General features: G+C 42.4%; 1 protein-coding gene across 30 annotated transcripts in view; it reads left to right on the top strand.

The window, feature by feature from the left end:
- LOC4577273 (peripheral plasma membrane protein CASK) overlaps positions 1-13,662 on the top strand; it is a 197,169-nt gene that overhangs the window by 170,742 nt on the left and 12,765 nt on the right. The gene's annotated exons all lie outside the window — the stretch shown is intronic.

The raw sequence follows: 13,662 nt of genomic DNA, 5'->3' as shown, positions 1-13,662 counted from the left end.
TACCACTTAACATCGTCTGGTTGTCGCCTTGCCACGTGCTGTTAAAGAATGTTTTCATTTTCCTTGCACAAAAAAAAGCATAAACCCAGCTTAACAATACGGAATCGTTGTTTTCATTTGCTCTAGGGACATCTCTCGCTTTATCGCCCTAGACTGTCACGTTTTAGATTTGTGTCACTTGGGAGTGCCCAAGAACGTTTGATTAAAAAACTTTCTTCCCACTTGTTCTTATTTTATATCGCGGTATGTTGCGCTTAAAACAGTACGCTAAAGAAAACCCCAGTAAAGGCCTTCAAAAGGAATCGGCAGAAGGCTACACAAAATCCATAATGACAACGATGTTTCACTCAATTCATTCGAAAGCCCGGCAACAAATCACGGAGTCGAACGGTAAATAACACGGCCCAAAGCCGAACAATGCCCGAACACACTGGTTGCGCTTTAGTTCTCAAATTATTAACACCGTCATTAGCCTAATGGGATCAGCCAGTGATGGGGAGGAACTGGGAAGCGGCCCTCCCCAGCCACCCAGCAACAGAGCACGAACACAAGCTTCAAAGTTATCAAATTAATTGTGCTGCGGAAGCGCACACCTAGGCAAGACAGCACCCAGCTGGCGAGATCGGGCGTTTACCAATATTTAGCAGCGCCTCGTGAACATTTCAAAATCCTATAAAATGCGGTCCCGGTCGACTAATTCGTCGATGAGCTAAAACGATGAGTTCGTAGCGATTATGATTGCGAAAAAGCAGTTGGTAGGGGGTGGAAAGGCGGAAGTGGGGACAAGTAGAGCAGTGCCAGTGTGCGTTTGTTCTGGTCGATAAGTTTTCTCCGCCCCCCACCACCACTGCTGCTTTCGTTCGTGTTTTTGAGTAGCCTTTTCCGGTTTCCCTTGCCTAGCAATGGCTTCCCGAAACACATAGCAGGATAAATACAGCCGCTAGTAATGAAAAATCATAGCTCTCGGGGCAGCAAACCGTCCCTATGGGTAAACAAACCGGGAACGGTGGGCGTGGACAACAGAGGCAGGCAGCAACTGATTTATTATTTAATAAACGAAAGATTTGCTCTTCCACTTTCTCCTTCGCTGTTTCCGTGCAGTGTTTACTTGGTACTGAATTCTCGGCGGGGCACAAAAGTACCCTCCGTGTCCCAGGCCACGCTAACCACATTCCGCTTCCATCAGCGGCACACTTTCAATCACTTTTACCGAGAATTCGGTAGCGATGACCGGAAATTGCCAAACAAGGGGGAAGTAAAAAGAAAAGAGGGAAAAAAGGTAAACTTTGCCACTGTGCGGGTCAGTTTTTACACAGTTTGGGATAAAACAAAACACGCTTGTTTTATGGGTGGATTATGGAACGCATAAAATTAACACATCGTTTACGATAAAGCCTGTTGCTGGGTCAGACCGCAATGCTCTTTCGGGAGGTGATGTACGTTGAGCAATCCGGGAAAGCGGTACTTATGATGAAAAGGTGCGGAAAATCGAATAAAACCCCGTAACAATGATGGATAAGGATTACGTGCGCAATTTTCTCCCACCAGCGGTACCGGACTGACGGTTCTTCCCGATCCGTCAATTATGCTTCGCGCAGAGCTAGAAGCACTTTTAGCACCACCTGAAACAAAACAAATGAACAGTGGGTACCTCTTATCACACTTTTTACGCGGTAAAACAAATCTTCCGGCTTGATTTAGGAAGGTTGCGTTAGCCACACTCTACTCCAGATTATATAGATGGGTTTTGTTTTAAATTATTGACCTAAAGTTTAACCGTACCGTAACCGAAAATAAAGTTATAGTTGCACTGAATTGACGGCATTGCCTTAACGTTATTCGTACACGCGTGGCTGATTGAATTGCAGTTGATACCGTCATCGAAGTGATGCTTTATGGTGCAAAATAAATTACTTTCGTTCCATCACTGCCTTTGCCTCCAACGCCACTGCCATCCATCGGAATGCCGAAGCAATTCGTCGCCCGCAGATCAAAGCTCCCTCTGAGGCGCATTAATTCATCTAGGCATAAATGGATCCCTGGGGAAATTAGTGGTAGTAGTAGCGTTTTGCACAATCTTGCCCTACTACGCGGCATGTACATATCACCATACATCTCACCCGTCACCACACTCTGATGTTGTCGTGTCATCGGGAGTCATCTTATCAATTGTTGCAATTAATTAAAACTACCGATGTGTTCGATACGTTCCACCCGAGCTGAAGCACACTGACGTTTCGAAATGCGAAACAGCTCACGTGCCCCCAAACACACGCAGTGCATTACATTAACCAAAGCACCACATTTTACCGGCGTCAGGCTTTTGGGTTGCAATTTCTGAACTGTCTATTTGCAGCCTGCCTCGTGAAGGTACGGCCAAAATGTGTTCGATGCTCAGATCGGTGAACCAGTTTGAAGCCACTGTTCCGTGTCAGTAAACGGTGAATTTCGCTGACGGATGCGCTGACGTTCGACTTACTGCGGATCGCCGGTAGCGTCCTCGCCATCCATTTGACACCGGATGGAGTGCGAACTCAATCAAACCGTTCCGTTGTTCCGACGCAAAACCCCTGCCGATTGATGGCTGCCGACGGGTGCGGTAATTATTTCTGCCCAGGCTTTCGTGGAAGCCCGTGGAAAAAGACAGGATTGATTGAATGGGTGAATTGTGTTGATAGACAAAAAGGCTTTTTGGTTCATTTTTGGTCCCTTTTCGAATTGTTCAGCTTTGGGTGGTAGTTATGCTTTGTGTCTTTTTTTGTGCAATTTCGCAGTGACAACAAAGGAATTGTACTTTGATGCATAGAGTTTGTCAGCAATTATCGTCAGCAATTATAGTCAATTGTGATTTGTCCCCTTCGCAGAAGAAGCTGTCTAAAGCAACGAAAATGTTTGCAAATATTTGTGATAATTTTCAGAGACCACGTCTTCTCACTGCCAAACAGTTTGACGCAATGATTGTGCTAGTGTTGTCTTTACAAGACTTTGTAATACATTTGCCTTAGCAGAAGGCATGTTATAAAGTTTAACAAAAACAACCCTACCAAAGAATACGATACAACACTAAAGACACCACACTGAAGAAGCATTCCGTTACGTTGCTGGTCCACATCGAAAGATGCGTGAAGTGTGAAGAAATTTATAATCTAAATGGATTTTACATGTTTGCCCGCGTCGAGGATCAAAGCGCGAGGTTGAAAAAAAATGTAAATTTTTCCTCCCTGTGAACAACACAGACGGGGATGGTCAAATGTGTACCAAAGCACCGGCTCAGCGAAAAAGCACAAGAACCGTGTAAAAGTTCGAGCCGATGGTGCGAATGATTGATTTTTCCCATCCCGGTTCATTTTTTTGCCTTCCATGTTTGCATACTTCGCGTTAAACTACGATGTGTGCGTCCGCTGGGACGCTTTGCAACGGAAACGGTCGTTAACGCGAGGGAAAGGTGCACGCCAACAAAAAAAAAGGGCAAACGAATAAAAGCGAGGGCGAAAACTCGGCTACGAACCGAAATGCTAATGATTTCATCCTCTCCCACCCACTGGTTGAAGGCTGTGCAGGGTGAATGTGGTGAAACAAACAGGGACAGGGAGGAGGGTGAGAATCTCTTGTTGCCTTTTTCAGGCTAGCAGAAGAAGCATGGCATCGTTCAATTGAAACGATACACACACTCTCACCCTGTTTGGTGGTTTGCCACGATGGTCCTGTTGAGTTTGCTGTCAGTTTTTCACATGCAAATCAACTTTCGGTACGCTTCTTTCTACTCTCATTCGTTTTCTATCTCCATCCCCCTTCCCCTCCTCCTGCATTGTTGCCTTCATTGCGTTAAAGTCAAGAAGATGAATGCACAAGCATCGTTCTTGTCGATTTGTACGATACCGTTTCCTGGTTAAGTGGATTTTCCACCAATGCACATGTCGCACGGGCACGGACACGAACAGCAGTGGATCATCGATCGTGGACGACTTTCGAAACCGGTTGAACTTCCACCGTGAAAAGGATAGTTCGAATGAAAAAAAACACACACACCCACACACTCCTGCCCATTGGACCGTTTCACATCGCACAGTGTCCCGTGCTGAATGTGAATGTTGTTGAATTTGCGTTTTTGCACGCATGTTTAGTTGAAAACATTCAATAGGGAGTGGTGTTATTGATGATTGTCAGATTATGGCTATTAACATAAACGATTGAACTGAGGTTTATCACACATTTGCGCTCTAATGGTACGATAAATTGCTGCTAATTGAATGCTGCTTTTGTTTAGTGCAACACCTTCAACGAGCTCTCTCGTCTCACTTGACTTTCTGTGAATCTACTGAGTGTCTGTCAAACACTTGAAGCCAAGCCAACCGCGTTAGTGAAGCTGCATTTGATTTGTAATAATTTATTCATTTGCTATTGTTCTCTTTGCTCCTCTTCCTTTGCAACACACACTCACACACACACGCTCACGCCGACCCTTAAAGCACATATCAAGATCAGCAGGAGTTACGTTCATAACTACTCTCCTGCAACAAACGAACGGAATGACCCAGTGTTGCGGAAACGTACGAATGATTTATGGTACACTTTTTGCACCGGAGCGTGCCTCTCGCGGATGTTCTTGCAACGTTTACCATTAATCAATCCCATGCAGCGTTCGACTTCGGTTTAACGATATAAGGGCTTCTGGCCCGTTTTCATGCAACAGCGTGTGTTGTTTTTTCCCCCTATGCTGTAGCATATATGGTTAAAGCTACACACTTATTTCACTACACACATAGGACTGCATGGAATAAGATATATGCCACTAGGTACAAGCCTAACACACGATTGTTTGCTTTGCTCTCGAAAGGAGATTCGTCGAGCTAACTGTGCACAGACACAGCCATTGGAACTGCAACATGGAACGGTTCCAAGCAGTGGTGACACACGTTAGGCTTGCAATCGCTTTGCATGACGCGATAAAAGATGTGCCTTGGCCTACCTTTTTGTGATGAATAATTCATCAATAGCACTTTAACGTAACGAGTGAGGTGGATGACGCTAGAGCGTAATGATGTGTTACTGTGAATTTATGCAAGCCGCTTTTTATAGCATGGTCGGTTACGCATTTTCTGTTCTTATCTGCTGTTTTCGCTGAGATGAAACAGCACGCAGCTAATTCGAGTACCTTGTTCGACTTCAACTTCAACACAATGGCTAGCTCATGAATATGAACGATAAAGTACGAACGTTTGCTGCTGATATGTTAATGTTTTGACGAATCATTCTTTTCATAAGAATTACCTGTGTTTACCGCTCGCAGAGGAACTGCGTAATTTTAAGTTTAAGAACTTACGTTTTTTTTTTCAGTAATGACTTTGATTTTTTTTTCGAAAACTATTACTCACATTATTGTTATTATTAATATTATTCAACCAAGCGAGTCCTCATTTCAAATTCGAATCGCATTGGCAAGGACGCGGTCATGCAGTCTAATATTTGGCATTCGATTCAAATGTTAACTGTAAGACTGTGTCTTTGACACTGTTTCTAGCATCGTGGAAATGATAATATCGCACCTCAACCATCGTTTCCTCCATCATTTTAAAGCTTACCAGCAATCATCGGAATGGCGTAAGGTTGATTATTTAATCTACCGTAGGCTTGATTGCAATTCAGCAGCCGATTTTACGATCGACACCGGTGCTTTCGAACTGGAACCGTGTCTCTACAGCTCCACAGGTTTCGCGTTCACGTTCCGACTGGCTTCTCTTTTTCTTTTTTGTTCGTGGTTTAATTTTAAAACACCCACCATGTTTACAACCTCCGTAAATACAATAATAAGCCTCCCATCATCGTGTACGCCTGCAGCGATTCGCAAGGATTCATAGTCTAGCCCGGCATCTGGTGGTCTGGTTCACCGTTGTAACCTCTGTCGAATGGAGCAGCACAACACGCCGCCATGCCCTATGACTTTGTGAGTACGCCATGAAATCACTGGGCGCTGTGTTTAGTGGCATTGTGCACTTTACTGCACTTACACACACCGTTTGCTGCCATCGTAAAGTCCGGCTCGGCTATTGCTAAGGCTTGGATATTTCATTGAAATGCCCTTCACAAGCAAGGGCGAGATCATTCATTTGGAAGAAGAAACACCACGACCGAGGAAAGGAATGAAAGGAACGTGAAGAGGGAAGATTAGACGTTCGTCCGTGTGTTTCAAATGTATCTTGCTCTAGGCTCGTCGTAAATAGGTTTGTTGGGTAATTCGCGAGAGAGTCAAGAGCACAATTTTATGGCTCACAATTTTATTACAAGCAATCAGCCAAAATGGCACTGTCATTCATGTATTAGTGATTTAAGTTAAGAATTTACAGTGGAATTTATGTAACATATTTTTATGTGTATGCGTGGAAAATTATGGAATCCATGTGACGTTTAAATGCTATAAATTGTATCAAAAGCGTTACTGTTATACTTGCCCGTATGCCAGTTTTCAAACATAGAACGAAACGCTTGCATTGAGAGTACGGCTTTCGTTTTCGTAACACCACGCAAAAGCTTTCGTTTATAGCTCCGGTCTTCTCTTAAGCCTAAACAATCACTGTTACATGGTTGCTATAAATGCTACGAGCTTTAATAGCTTTATCTCTTTCGGAACAAGCATGACGTGGAAATTGTATCCCATAAGTGCCGAAGCTTTGCCATAAACCCTTAAAGCTGTATTCGAAAGCTTACTATGTCCTGTGTCGTTCATCCTTTTTTTGCATTAGATGCATGCCACTCAAAAGCTTCCCGTATCGAGCAAAAAAGCTTCATTCTTTTGTATCTCACAGTGAGCGGCTTTAGGAGCTCGTGAGTTCCCATTATACTATCGTTCCGTGAAAGTAGCGCTCAGCTAGATTGTTTCTTATCAATCGGCATTCAGTTGCCCGATAGTGCTCGTACAAAACACTCGGTACACTTCTGCTCAGTTTGTCGTTCGAGTGGACGGCTACGTATAACATTGAGCTCTTGTGTTTTTGTGATCGGTTGGTGGATTGCGGGTGCTTTTGTTTTTCGCCCATTAGTGGTGTAGTGATTGAAATTGTGGTCACTGCTTCCAGCTAATGTTTTTACGCTGTTTGTGTGTGTGTAATTGTGTGATGCATTGAGCAACATAATTAGCTTAATTTACCACAGCTAAATGTGTGCCCGTGGGAGAAACCACTGGTGAAAAGTGTTTTTGTCATCTGTGCATAACGATAGTATGAGTGTTCATAATGGCTGTGCGCTTGGAAGTTGAGTGAGATTGTGTAATTTTGTTTTTTTCTCTTCTGCGCAAGTGAGATATGGCATGCCGGTGTATTTATGTAGAAGTTTTTAATTCCACCATCCCGTGCTACCAACATCCTCCCGCCCGTGTAAACTGGATGCGGTAGGGCTCGTGGATACATTTACGGATTACTTCGCGAAGGCGTGCAGGCGGCAAATGAAACAACTTCATGAATTATGATATTTGGATTTTCAATCAAACTTAACAAAGTAAGCAATCTTTAACCGCCCGGTGGTTGGGGAGAAAACTTTTCTGATGTTTGTTAATACCATTTACAATTCTCGTATTGCTGAATCTGCATTGATATTGCTATTGAAGCCATACATAACATACCAACCCGTTCTGTATTCGTGATTTCAATTGAATTATTTTTACCACCAGTGAATACAGCGTTGTTTTTCTCCACAATGTTGTGTGTATGTGTGCATGTGTGGTTGGCAGAAATCCCATGACGACTAAGCCGGTACAGGTTTAATTGGATGGATTTGGAATACAGCCTAGCTTCTGGCGCCGAACACATTACTGTGGTTATTGTGAGCGGTTAGCCTCTTTCTCATGAAACGCAGATAAATTTTTCATCATTCTCGATGCCCACATTGTTTGGCTGCTGTTTTGATTCCCACTGGTCTACGAGCCCCTGTTATATCCCATGAGACCATGAGAGATATGTTCGACATAAACAAGTACAAGTTCGTTTTTTATCATTAATAACCATTTAAATGTATACATTATGAAATATTCAGTCAATAAGTGCAGTTATTATAGCTAAAAGAAGGGTTACGTCGCTATGGGGAAGACTTATAAAATGGCTGGAATACGGATTACGAATAACGCTACCATAGAATTTAATCTGGCTTATAATATGTGATGATATTACTAGTTTCGTGTTAAATCAGAAATAAATATTGCAATAAATATAATAATGTCTCGCGCTTTCTTCAGTCATACTTATTCAAAATAAACTAAGATTATTTGTAAAAAATGGAAACATACGCAAGGATTTTATCTGGCACGGCTTTTCTTAATCTTTACTGAGCTGAATACTACCATGTACTATGAAACATAATTTCGTGTAGCCGATTTTAAGATAGAAACATCCAAGTGAGACCTACTTGCAGATACTCTATGCTTCTGCCGGCCTCAGTACTTCATTTTTTAAAGAATGATTACCTACGGATTCATCACCATAATAGAGGGCCGCTTTGAACCAAACAACGATAACTAATCTTTGTCATATGTTCGCATAGGCCTAAACGGTGCTCATAAATATTCATAGAGCAAATTATCACGACACACTCACCCACATTCAACTCGCTAGGCATGCGTTAGCAAAAATGAATGGCTAAGAGACCATTGGTTCGCCCATCGCTTTGAATCATACCATCAGATAGAAAGGAGTAATAACCTTTTTCCCTTTTTCCTGTTTGCACAAAGAACGCAGCACACGGCCTATCTTCTAAGAAGATAGAAACTTTTTCCTACTTTCTCTTCTGCTGGCCGCCCTTTTTTTGTTCTTGCTTTCATCATTCAGACGTGTCTTTTTCCGCGTTCTGTGTAAAGTTTCAGCTCAAGCAGCTGCACTTTACACACGTACCTTTGCTGGGACATCATAATTATCTTTCGGAAATAAAAATGTTTTCAACGAATGTTTGTGAGTTCCAGCTTCCGCAAAGTAAAAAGGAAGGAGAGTTATGGAGTTTACGAGCAAGGAATGTGTGAACAAACGCCCTTAACCCTTCTTTTCATACCGGAAGCCGTAGGAAATATGACACGATTTTATACAGTGAGGTGTTGAAGAGCCTTTAAGCAGGATTTTCTGTGTACACATTTCACCCAAGCGTAGACGCACGCCTACATGGGCGCACATCGCGACACATTACGAGGGGAGGAAAAGTTTCGTGATGACATGTGGGAAAACTTTTCATTGATTCGAGTTGGTGAAAGTTTCGACAGTTACAACAGCCTAATCTCTATTTATATGCGTACGGGGACTATAAACGAATGATGTATGAACCTCACATACACACCACCGCCCATCCGAAAGTGGGTGCGCTTGATCCTTTTTATGGCCAATACTTGAATGGAGAAGGTGGTAATCAACCCAGCAGCCGGTACAGGAACTGTGCACTGCGCGGTGTAGTAAACTTTTTTTTTCGGCTCCAGATCTACAGCGTTTACCATGTGGCAAATCCCACCAGGAGTGAGCACATAATGTTTGCATACATTTCGCCTGCGGACATTTTAGAAAATCCTTCCCGAAAATGTGGGTGTGTGCATATGTGTTTCTAGGCACATATTTTCTACGGCGACACCAAACTCGAGGATCAACCACCCGCTGATGGTGGGAAAAGTATCGTGCGTTTGCCTAAATAAACGATAAACCACCATGAATATGATTACTTCCTTCCACTGGCGTTCGGTTGCCCTCGTTATAAAAAAAACGGGAAAAAGGGTAATGTTTTTCTGCACAATTTTATTGGTGGAATATTTAACATCACAGCGCTTTACTTCATTCATGAAGCACAATGCAACATTCACCAACACCGCACACAAATGTTCACTTGCACAGATTGCACACAATATCGCAACTTACTGGATTGTGCATTCATTGGTTTGTGCTGTCATTTTTTATGTTCATTTAATTTTAATCAACGCCAGCTTATTCAGCCCTTTTAACTCTTTATCCGTAGCTCCACTCCATGTGTGGATCAATAAATGCAAAACTCAAACATTCAAGTGATGGTTAATGCTTCAGGACACATACGTGTAGCTTCCAGGCTATACTTTGTTAATTAAAATTTTACTCGAGATTAACTTTTCCTCGACTATGAATAAATTGCTTCGCTTACTTTTACAGTGGATTGATAAGAGTCACATTAATTTCAATGTTTCACCACAATTACGAGAGCGGAATTCTCCTTTGTTTCCGAACATCTCTGTCAAACAATTGCTACAGAGCAATCGATCGTGCGAAACTGCTAAAATTATTCCGAACACAGTGATGTGGTCGTACGTCGAAACTAGAGTAATCCCATCGGTATGTGACACATGGCAGCTTGTTGCCATCGGACACGGTCTTACTGGGCTGACAGTTAATATTCGGGACCGTTTCCCCTTACAAGCGTTTTGTTTCGCTGCATTCAATAGCCAATAGCTCACTGTCGTCTCACTGCTGGCCAGTTCCGCCGATTGGTTTCGGTCCAGGCAGACAGAGCAACTTTGTCCATTGTCGGTAGCATAATACCATTACGCTTTTGGGGGTGAAATGTAACGCAGCTGTGGGATTTGGCACGACTAATGAATGTTTCTACTGTATGTTTCTAAGCATTGTGTGATGCTTCGCACTAACCGTACAGCACGACTACTCCCACTGGATACGATTGTCATAACACACGTGCATAGGTGGTTAATAGGTGTATGTTGCTACTCCGCTAGGAAAGATAAGACTCCCACACGCAACTAGGGAGCAACGAAGCAATTAAAAATGTTCAATCATTAATTGTCATACCGGTTTTCCCGGGAGAGATAAGTTATTTTGTGTGTTTCGTTCGAACTCAAATATGAATTTCTGTGAAACTTTTCTAACTTAAATTAAAAGAAAGATAACTGAGAATCCTTAACCTTTCTGACCTTTCATGATTCTGGCAATCATAACTGTTTCAATATAGCCCCAACATATCACTTTAATAGATTAAAAATCTTAAATTCATCCCACCCGAATCGGCACGTTTTTTCCTCGTATTCAATATGAAACTCCACACCAAACCCATCACGAGTTGCAATTGCGCTGAATAAATTCCATCCTGCGAGGCGCATGGAAAACATTAAACATTAAACATGGCAACTGTAAATACGACTAGGCTTTTCAGTTCGGTTTCGCTTTGATCTTGCGAGTGTATAATAATATTTACCAGGAGAAATCTGTTCCGGTGAACAACAAGAGGAAAAAACTTCTGCAAGTGTGATCCCCATTTTCAATTTACTTAACTGGTCATCGCCATCGTGCACGAATGCGGCTCAGATACGACTCAAGCGCACCATACGCTTAGAAATGTATCCTTACTTTAACTCATACCTTGTTCTGTTCGTTGCAGTCGTTACATTCGGTTGGATAAATTACTCCAGAACGTTAAACAGCAGTTTATGTTTGTTCTACAAGATTACGCTTCGCAACCGGCAACGTATAAATTAAATTTTTAAGTGTCGAAGGTGAAATGGTTGGTAAATGAAGCAGCTTAACTTGAAAATTTATTGTATTGCAGATTATGTTTTCATTCAGCAATGAAAAAAAAACGTGTTTTCATGTAACGATAGAGAGAATTGTTTTATTCTTTCGGCTTTAATTTTGTGTCCGTTCCAAAACTAGTATATTTACAATGCTTCTTTACAGTTCACTGTGAAAGCATGTGGTCCTGTTTGGTTTAAGGGTGCTTTTTTGTCTCAGTTCTAGGAAAGGCGCCTTCCCACTTTACCAGTCTATTTATTGTACTTGGTTTGCTCGTGAACATTTATTATTTACAACCATTTCCCAACATTTGCCGTGTCCGTTGGATCGCTGCACTAATCGACCGCTAACAACCGGGCGTGTTTCTCGAGCTCTGTTCCTAGAGCAAGTTTACCTTTCTTTCACACCGAACGGTCGGAAACTTTACTTGCCGGTTCGCTTGCAATGCTTTAGGGACAAGTAACAAAATGGAGACACCAAGCGCTAACCCCTCACCCCCTTCAACGCTACTGTTTCCTTTGGCACGTTGGCCCGGGTACAGCAAAGTTACCGCCTCCAGCCCTGCGTGTAGTCGTTAGCAGTTTCTTTGATTAATTTTACTCATTATCGTTTACCTCGGGCCCGCGGTGAGAGGGACTTCAAGTGCAGCCGAAAATGGGTTTAGGCAGCATGCTAGCCCAGTACAACCGGCCAGAAGAAATATGCTTGCTGCCGAATTTCAGCACACCTCGCTCACCCTTTCAAGCAACAAGGTAAAAAGTTTCTTACCGACTTCGTAAGTTTTCCCTCAGGTTCATGTCAAGCGTGAAGGCGGTGCAGCGGGCTAAGATAACAGCTTTCGTTTTCGTCTTCGTAGTTGAAGTTTTTGTACCAATTAACACTTTGCGTTTTAGATGTAGGCTGCTAAACTATGGGAATAATTACTGTTAGATTTACCCAGTTTATTAGGGATTAGTAGAGCCAACCTCAACCAATGTCTAACGCAAATATCTTATGTTTTATGTTATGGTACCTAATTAGACCGGACAGTTGCTAAGCATACCACTGTTACTCAAGCCAATTAAAAGAATAGTTGGTCAACAAACTAACTTGTATACATCAATACAAAGCCCTTTTTTAATGGTGTGTTGAAAATTCCCAGAAATTTTCTCGCAATGAGATTACGTTTTATGCCCGCTTTTGGCACTGACACACAATGATTTGATGCTTTTGTTGGTCCAGCTTGGTACTTAATGGATCATTACGGTGATGAGCTTTTCATGTTTTCCTCGCGGCACAATACGGCCCACCATGCCTACCAAAAAAAAAGGAAAAAAACAGTTCCAAATAAACATTCACCAGCGAAAAGTTTGTTTGTGTACGAGTGGCTGTGCATTTGGCTGCTGCGAAAACAATAATAACGCGAACTTTCAAAATTCGGCGTTGCGCTAAAGTGGATTCACGACATCGCAACCAACCGCTAGGGATAAACGCTCCGACTGTAGGAGAGTGGACAAAAAAGGGTGCTAATGGATCGGGCTACACATCCGTATAGCTGCAAGGGTGTGTGAAAATATTAAGCTTCTTTCTATTACATTCGGCAAAGCGCCAGCATGTTTTCGTGCCGTCCGTGTTTGACAAACGCACCGACTGAATGATGATGTCTCCATAGGAAGGGTTTTTTCTCTTTCTCTTTTATACTCGCTCACACACACTCTCTCTCTCTCTTTTGCGTTCCGTTGTGCAACTCTGCCCAACCAACCGCATTATCTTTCATCATGATAATGAGCGTAATAACTCTTTCGCAACCCGGCAGTTTATTATCATTTTCGTGCCGTGCCGTGCGTTTTTGTTCCGATGTTTGTGATTAAGCTTAAGTAAATTAAGGAAAAAATGTGGCCAAAATCTCAAAGGTTGCAATTTTATGGGCCTTCTGTGTGCTTTAGTTTTTGTTTTCGTTGGCCCTGATACAATTTTGTTTTCCTTTCATCTTTCCTAGCGAGTAGTAACCATAACGAAAAAAAAACCCGAAAACAAAAACGAATACAAAATAGGACAAAGAGAATTTTATGGTATATTTACTCACCATTCTTCTTCTTTTGCGTCGTGAAATGCAAATCAGTATTTTCAGCATGGTTGCATTTTTATTGCCCTACAGAGTGCTATGCCCGCTTCT

This window comes from Anopheles gambiae, chromosome 2 (assembly GCF_943734735.2).
Source record: "Anopheles gambiae chromosome 2, idAnoGambNW_F1_1, whole genome shotgun sequence".
NCBI classification, from domain to species: domain Eukaryota; kingdom Metazoa; phylum Arthropoda; class Insecta; order Diptera; family Culicidae; genus Anopheles; species Anopheles gambiae.
The sequence above is the reverse complement of the archived record's forward strand: the minus strand, read 5'-3'. Positions and strand labels throughout refer to the sequence as shown.